Source organism: Mastigoproctus giganteus, chromosome 7, assembly GCF_048544385.1.
Source record: "Mastigoproctus giganteus isolate SK-2022 chromosome 7, ASM4854438v1, whole genome shotgun sequence".
NCBI classification, from domain to species: domain Eukaryota; kingdom Metazoa; phylum Arthropoda; class Arachnida; order Uropygi; family Thelyphonidae; genus Mastigoproctus; species Mastigoproctus giganteus.
In genome coordinates this window covers 216,229,500-216,238,044 of record NC_143581.1, presented here as the reverse complement: position 1 = coordinate 216,238,044, position 8,545 = coordinate 216,229,500, and positions in this window count along the sequence as shown.

Genomic DNA, 8,545 nt, shown 5'->3' with positions numbered 1-8,545 from the left:
CATTTCGCCATCAAGGTCGAAAACATCACAACAGGCCAATCCTCATCAGGAGAGGAATCGTTAAGGGAGATGCCCTGAGCCTATTGTGGTTCTATCTAGCACTTAACTAGCGAGTTAAGTGCTAGATAGAATCTTAAGTGCTAAATAGTCTCCTGTCGATGTGGGCTACCGGAAGACTCTTCTCACGTCATTTTTGAATGCTCCATTTACGAGAACCTAAGATTGGCTCTTAAGGCAACGGTTCCAAACTTGTCTCTTCCTGGATGTGAGGAGATATTCATATCTATCAACAACTTCCAGGCCCTTCAAACCTGCAATGCTGCTTTTAATCGCAAGAAGACTTTCAACCTCAATGTTAATTCAAGAAATCAAACTGAAAACAGACCATAAATCATAATACAGCCTCTTGCCTCTTCTGTCGCCCTGATGACGTCATATACAAAATTGCAGATGCTGCACTTTTTTTTTGGCTCATCCTTTATCAACACTCTCTACAGCTAAATCGTTCCTCTGCTCAATGATATCACCAACCAGTGACTTCTGAAACCACTCCAGATTAGCAGAACAGATTTATATCTAGAACTTGTTCCTGTCTTGCAGATCTCGTTTTTGGATGACATTACTACTTCTGTTTGACTGCACACCTTTTCTCCTTGTGGACCACTTTGGGCTACACTGGATAAACACATGGATAAAGGCATTTAATTTTTATTTAATTTTTTTTTTTTTTTATTCTTCATTTCTTCGTCTTCTGCTGTCCTGTCTCCTGGAAATAATTGTGTGCGCGCGCACATTTGGCCAACCTCAACCGTACTGTTGAGGTTGGCCATGGTACATGCATACTTGTGGCCTACCTCCCCATGATGTAGACGGACACTGGGCAGGCTTTCCAGGTGATCGCCTGCCTGGTGATAAAACGGCCAGACACAATTAAACAATAAAACACACACTGCACAAACATAATATTACCCATATTTCTGGACTTTTACAGTGCTTTCTGTAATCATCACATCACAGGTGTACAAAGGCGGAGTTGAAGTTTAGTTCAAGTGCCGTTCTACATAAGATACTATACATGTTTACATCTCTACCTAAACAACATTGATGACCAAGTACACTCTTTCATAGCAACGGTCTTCCCCTCTGGCGGTGCCGTCTTTCAGCATGATAATGCGCCATGCCACACCGCCCGAATTGTTCGAGACTGGTTCGCGGAACATGAGGAAGACTTCGAGGTATTGCCCTGGCCTCCAGATTCCCCAGACATCAATCCCATCGAGCATCGTTTGTGTTGGAACAGTAACTCCGATCTGCGGCGTCTCAACCGCAGATATTACAGGAGTTAAAGGATCTGCTGGTTACGTGTTGGTACCAGATACCACAAGACAAATTTATAAATCTTGTAGCGTCTATGCCTCGCCGGGTACGAGCTGTTTTGGCTACACGTGGACCAACATCATATTAGGTGTCATCAGTGTACATCACTACTTCAGTAATTACACTACTTGCAATAAACATGCAATAAACACGTCACCATACTCGGGTGACAATGACTAAGGTTCGTTCTGCCCATTACTATTTTATAATATTTCTGCTCTAAGCATATTTGTTAGAAGTTCTCGTACGAAATTTCCCCAATTTTCAGAAACATGCATATTTCTTTCGCGAGAATTAATACTGCCATTTACCTCAGGTTAGGTAAAATATCCCTAAATATTCACCGAATTGAACTGGAAGGTGTTTGTTCTGTATCACGTTTATGTAATTTTTCATTTGTAATTTCGTGATTCATAAATGAATCACGAAATGTAAAAATTATGATTGTTTCAAAGTTTCTTCCCCCAACCCCCGTATGTCCCACTAAGGGGAAAACGGTAATGATGGACACTCATAGGCGCTCACCTTGTTTACCTATTAGTAAATTCGGCCCTGATCCCAATACAGATTTTGGGACATCAAGATGAATGGTGCGTCCATTCTGTCCAAACCATCAAATCACCGCCACGACGGGTAGACGTTATATTAGAGGAACTGTAGTGTGGTTCACATTCTTTCAAGATAAGACCACGTCGAGAAACGTTTTCCAAGCCGAATCCTGACTAATATGCGAGGAGAAGGACACTGGTTTTGGCTCCAGAGACGGTGTTGTCTGCACCAAGTAAATTGTGGTCTCCTGTGGGGGTAAGGCGAAGAGTAACATAGATTGTGGATCATCTTGCATAGAGCTCCCTTTTTGAAGATTTCTGTGTTCGCCTTGAAACTGAACTGTTCGTCCGTTCCGAAGGCTGAGAGCAAGGAAGCGAGTTACCTGCTGTCATCTCTCTATGTCGTCTCACTGTTAGCGTCGGTTTATACTTCGGGGCGACTACATAAGGTCAGAGGAATTCACAAAATAGAGAAAGAGAGGACATGATCACTGTATTTAGTAGTCACGTAGGCTTGAGTCATGGTCACTCAATCGCGTTTACTTCTGTACACATGTACTTGAACACTGGGCTACAGTGGTCTAAATACTTTGTCTATAGTCATGGATAGCTACATAGGATCAGAGGAGGGTACAAGATAAAAATAATACAAGAACAGTCGTATTTGTCAGGCACCCGGACTAGAAGCACGGTCGACTCAAACGCACGTACTACTGACCAGTCTAACAGTCGTTGAAGTATTGTGCCTCACCTTCGACTTCAAAGGGGGCACTCAGGGGTTATATATTTTCCTTGTTGTCCCTGCCTAAGATCAGATATCTTTCCCTGCTATCAAAAGCCTGGAAAGTTTCGTTGACATCCCCTTCGTCCTTCTGTTAATGAACCATCTCCTTGGACACTGTGGCACTTGAGTCATGCTGGTCTTGAGTAGGACCCCCGCAATTTTATACTTCGTGGTTTTTTTTTTTTTTTTTTTTTTTTTTTTGTTTTATACACCTGCAAAAATCGACTTTGTTTTATGGATATTCTCAATAGAAAGCCCGATCTTTCTGTTTACTTATTCCTTGTGATAGGAATGCAGCATAGTGGGACTTTAGCCATTTCATTGAGTATGCGTTTTTAGAATGGGGATAGAGATTGAATTCTGGTGTCCGCTGGATTGGCTGTTGTCGTCCTCCTCTTCTTTTTCAGTTGCGATAATCTGGAAATTACATTCTTCACATATTTAAGACTGCCCACACCTCAGCTTGCGACTGTTCTGCCATTATTCTGCTAATTCTTTATATTCCAAAAGTGTACATTGCATTCTACAGAAAGAGAAATCCCAATCAGCTGCATTCTGCAGCCGACACTTTTATAGCTGGCTTGATTTACATCTTCTTCTTGACAGTATAGTGGTTTCACCACTCTTTTCACTCGTTTGAAGGAGTCTGGGTTTCTATTCCTATCTATGACCGTGATTCACTACTCCATAACACAGCTGTCCAACGATCCAGGGACCAATTATGACGGATTGTGCATCAGGCATATCAACGCTGTGCATTGCGAGCTATGATGTTTAGTTTCCGTGCTGCAGTACTTTCGTAAAATTCACAACAATGCAGTTCCCTACGTATCGTCGTGTACTACACTGCTCGACAAAATTAACAAAACGCGTAGTAAACGTGGTGTAACTCGTGCAGCTTGCGATGAAGCGGAACAAAATTTGGTAGGGTGGTGTACCATAGAATAACGATGTAATGTGGCGGCAGCGAGAAACATCAGACAGGAATGAGGGACATTTATAGGGGTTGTATAAGAATTTCCAAAAATGTCACGTTACAGAAATCGATACAAGATGCTCGAAAATATGGTCACACGACATCAGTAAGGCGTTTCTTCTCCAACGGTTAAACTGGCCTGACAGCGTTGAACCATGCTCGATATAAGGGTGCCTATAAGATTCTGTGGTAAGAAATCCCATTCTTCCACCAGCGCAGACCTTAGCTCACCGAATGATCGAGGAGTTGGCCGTCGGCGTGCAATGCGACTCCTAAGAGCGTCCCACACATGTTCGATCTGATTTAAGTGTCATGATCATGCTGGTCACCGCAGTCGTCTTCAGTTTCAAGATATTGTGTGCAGTGGTGTTGTGTATGAAAAGAAAATCTGGCCAAATGCACCCCTAAAAAGTCACACATAGTGTTCGAGGATCTGTTCTCGGTACTTCTGCGCAGTTGCGGTATCCCTATTAAAAACATGAAAAGGGGTGAGGTCGTGGATCATTATTCCATCCCACACGAGAACACCGCCTCGACTATAAGTGTCCCTTTCTCTGATGTTGGAGGGATCGTACAGCATTCCATAACGTCTAGGATCTGTCTCATCAGAGAACAGAACTGTACCCCATTTGTCAAGGCTCCAAGTCACATGTTCACGGCACCAGTTTCGACTAGTTCTGCGGTGGTTTTGGGTTAATTGGATAAAATCCGCTGGCTTTCTTGCGTAGAGTCCACTTGAATTGAGCCTTAGCACAGTCCAGTGGCTACAGCAACCTCAAGAGAGAAAGTTGATGACAGGACATTGTAGGGTTCATCTTACTTAGAGCCAGACAGCGGTTTGTTCTGGTTGACTTAGACCTCGGATGACCTTGGCAAGGTCTTCTTGTAATGATTCCTGTCCCCTGAAACTGCTTCCATAGTGCCGAGATGACACTGCGTGACACATTAAGCCAACGTGCCATTCCCACCTGCGAGGCTTCAAGTTGTCCAACGGCCCGCCATCGCAAAAATCACCCAAACGACGATGACTTGCCATCGCGAGTACTGGAGATATGACTGTCTCACTGAGCAAGCCAAAAAAACAGGAATGAAGTGATGTGGTCGCATACCCGTGTTTTTATAGGCATGAATAATTTGAATAATGTGTGGCTCTGTAAGGTGGTAGATCGATTTATATTGGATACTCGGAATTTGCATGCCAGGATACCTATTATATCAAATGTTCGCCTCTGGCGACACTGTTCACAATAAAATATTCATGAAAAACATTTTGTTCTGTTAATTTTGTTGAGCTGTGTAATATCAGTTCCTTTTGCCATAGATAAACCATCACGACCATGAGGGATGGTAAGGGGGGGGAATTAAGCTTCCTAAAACTAAAGTTTTGCTTTATATGGTGCTATTGTATTGATGTGTCGACGCTTGTAAAAGTTACCAGTCTAGAACTCGAGTCCTCCCAAAACAAAATTTCTAAATGCGCCACTGGCTGTGGCCTCCCTGAGAGCCTTGTTGAGGATATTTTACTACGACTGACTGGTCTACCTACTACTGTTCTGAGTGCCCACCCGTCTTCTGTAAATTTTTGCCATCTCCGAACGTTTTCCAGCTGTAGTACATCATGATATTTCCATCTATTTTATTAGAGTCACCTAGAAATGCAATTTAAACTACCCACGTGTATTGTGTCTGTAAATTGCTTACGTTTTCTGGTCGATTTGTCTGCTTTTCTGGACGGAAAACCCCGGGTTCCGGGTAAAAAACCTGGCAATCTATGCTTGAGACCGACTACCTCAGCAACGGAGTAAAAAAAAAAACCTATAAAAGTTCCTTGTGTCAACGTGTTCGACGGGATTCGAACACGGGCCTTTTCCAGCCGGTGTGAGGGGAGGACGGTGACGATACCACTGTGGTGATAATCTGATAATAATCTGATAAATATCAGATTATCCGTAACTGATTACATAAACCCGTATTTGTGTCTGTAAATTGCGTGTATTCTCAGGTCGATTTGCCTGTTTTGCTGAACAAAAAAAACCCAGTTTCTAAGTGGGGGGAGAACCTTGCTATCTACGCCTGAGACCGATTAACTCAGCCACGGAGTGAAAAAAGCTCATTAAATTTCCTCGCGTCATCGACGGAATGACGGTGAACCCGGGCCTTTTCCACCCGGTGTGGGGAGTATGGTGACGATACCACTGTGCTACAGCGCACACTGGTCAATACGTCAGTCACAGTTCTAAAGTGTTGCAATTTTGGTCCAGTGACACAAACAAATTGGTTGCTAATATCTCATCCCATGATGATCCCCGCTGGAAGTAGCTAAGCTCAACGCTGTTGTTGTTGTTATTTGGTTTTTAGGAGCATTAACAACTGAAGCCATATTGCTCCGGGGATATGCGGTGGTCATTCCCCTTTTTTTTTTTTTTATGTGAACCCCCAAACACGAGAGGTATTAGAACCTATAGTAATTAGTACCGTGCTTGGGTTGGAGGTTGAGAAGACGAAAGAAAATAATTGTTGACATTGGACTTGAACTTCTGTAGACTGTAATTATCAGGAAATACGTATGAAGGAAGGTTGTTCCAGAAAACGGCAGTTGAATGAATAAATGAGAAAGATGAAAAGTTGGTTCTGTGAGTTTGAAGTTGGACAGTAAATGGATGTTGGCTGGTGGCGGCACGTGATCGGACTGTTTTGAAAGAGAGAGCAGGAATTATAGAAGCTAATTCAGAACAGTGCCCATGGAAATATCTGTAGAAGAGGCATGCAGCAGAAACAGAACGTCTATGAGAAAGCGAGTGGAGAGACTCTGTTAGAGATGAATCATTAATTAACCTAACTGCCCTCTTCTGAATGGAATCAAGAAGCCTGAGAGAGGTTTTGGGGGCAGTGGGAACAATATTCCATGGCAGGGCGGATTTGTGATTTATACAGAGTGAGCAGCTGTTTGGAAGAAAAGTAACGACGAGAGCGAAAGAGAAAACCAAGTTTTTTAGATGCAGAGGAAGCAATATTTGTAATGTGCTTGTGCCAAGAGAGATTAGAAGTCAGGGTAATCCCCAAAAGAGATATATAATTTTGCCTAGAAATCGGAGTGTCACTAAAGATAAGCATAGGAGCAGAAGAATCTTTTTTGCGAGATATAAGACAAGACTGAGTTTTAGAAGGGTTGAAATCAACTAAGTTGTCTTTGCCCCACTGGAGAATAATCTGAAGATCGGCATTTAACGAATTGGTAGCAGATTTTCGAGAAGTTGAAGCTGATTGAGCAGGTTTCTCAAAATGGAAAGTGGAATGCAATGTGCTATCATCGGCAAATGTATGGATAAGATTTCCAGTCAATGGAAGAAGGTGATTAATATACAAGAGGAAAAGACTGGGGGAAAGAACCGAACCTTGGGGAACACCGGCATTAGTGGAGAAGTTAGAAGACAGAGAGCCATCTACCATCACCCTCAGTGAGCAATCAGAGAGAAAACTGGATAACCAATTACTAAAAACAGTTGGCAAACCATAAGATGGAAGCTTGTTTAGAAGACCTTTATGCCAAACACGATCGAAAGCCTTTGAGATGTCAAGAGCAACTACTTGTGGTTCACCGAACCTTTCCATTGAATCAGTCCGTAAATGGGTAACATAAGCCAGAATAACACCAGTGGATCGACACTGACGGAATCCATACTGGCGATTGTTGATAAGATGGAAGGTTTCTAGGTAGTTTAAGAGTTGGCAGTTAATTGATTTCTCCATTACTTTAGAAAGAGTAGAAGTAATTGCAATGGGACGATAATTGGATGGGAAGGATTTGTCACACTTTTTAGGAACTGGCTGGATATGAGCAAATTTCCAAGCAGAAGGAAAAACACCTTTGGAATAAGAAAGTGAGAAAAGGCGGCAAAGAATAGGAGTAAGTTCAGGAGCACAGGTTTTGAGAACAAGTGGAGAAATGCCATCGGAACCTGGAGCTTTCTTAGCATCAAGATTCGTCAAAATCCTTCTGACATCCTTTTGACGGAAGACCACAGGAGGCAATGAATGGAGCGTGTTGGGAATGGTGGGAGGTGTTTTACCAAGATCATTAATACATGAGCTGGAAATAAAATCGGATGCTAGAAGGTCAGCTTTATCCTTGGCTGAAGTGATAACAGAGCCATCTGGTTTGGACAGAGGTGGGAGCAGTGATGGGCAAAAGTTGCGGCCAATAGTTTTGGCAAGAGACCAGAATGCTCGGTTACCATTAGGGCAAGAAGCAAGTTTTCTACTATCAGCCTGTTCAAACTCTAGTTTGGACTGATTAATACAAAGGGTACTAGGAAAGTTTTGCAATACAGCTTTGTTTATTTAATTTTTTCAAAGTAATTTCCTCTACATTCAATACACCTCTCCATCCTCCGAAACCAATCTTTAAACCAGTTCTGCCAAGTTTCACTAGGGAGTAAAGCACACTCGTTGTCCCAAGCCCATAGAAGGTCCTCATCACTGGAAAACCGCCTCCCTTTTAGCTTCATTTTCACATGCGGGAACGCATGCGCAAAGTCGCAGGGAGCAAGGTCTGGACTGTAGGGAGGGTGCTCGAGAAGTTTCAGTCCTGTCGTGGTCAAATATTCGGTGCAGGCTTTGGCGCGGTCAGCTGGAGCATTATCGTGATGGAAGTACCAGGTGTCCATTCTTGACTTTGGCCGCAGGTTCTTCATAGATCCAATGACTTTAGGCAGGCATTGTTCAGTATACCACTTAGCTGTGACTGTCTTCTGCGTGTCCAAAACGACACGTTCCACAATTCCACTCGATTTGAAAAATACGGCTATCATTTTCTTCTTTACAGATCGGGATTTTCTGACAATTACGGGTGTGTCGTCA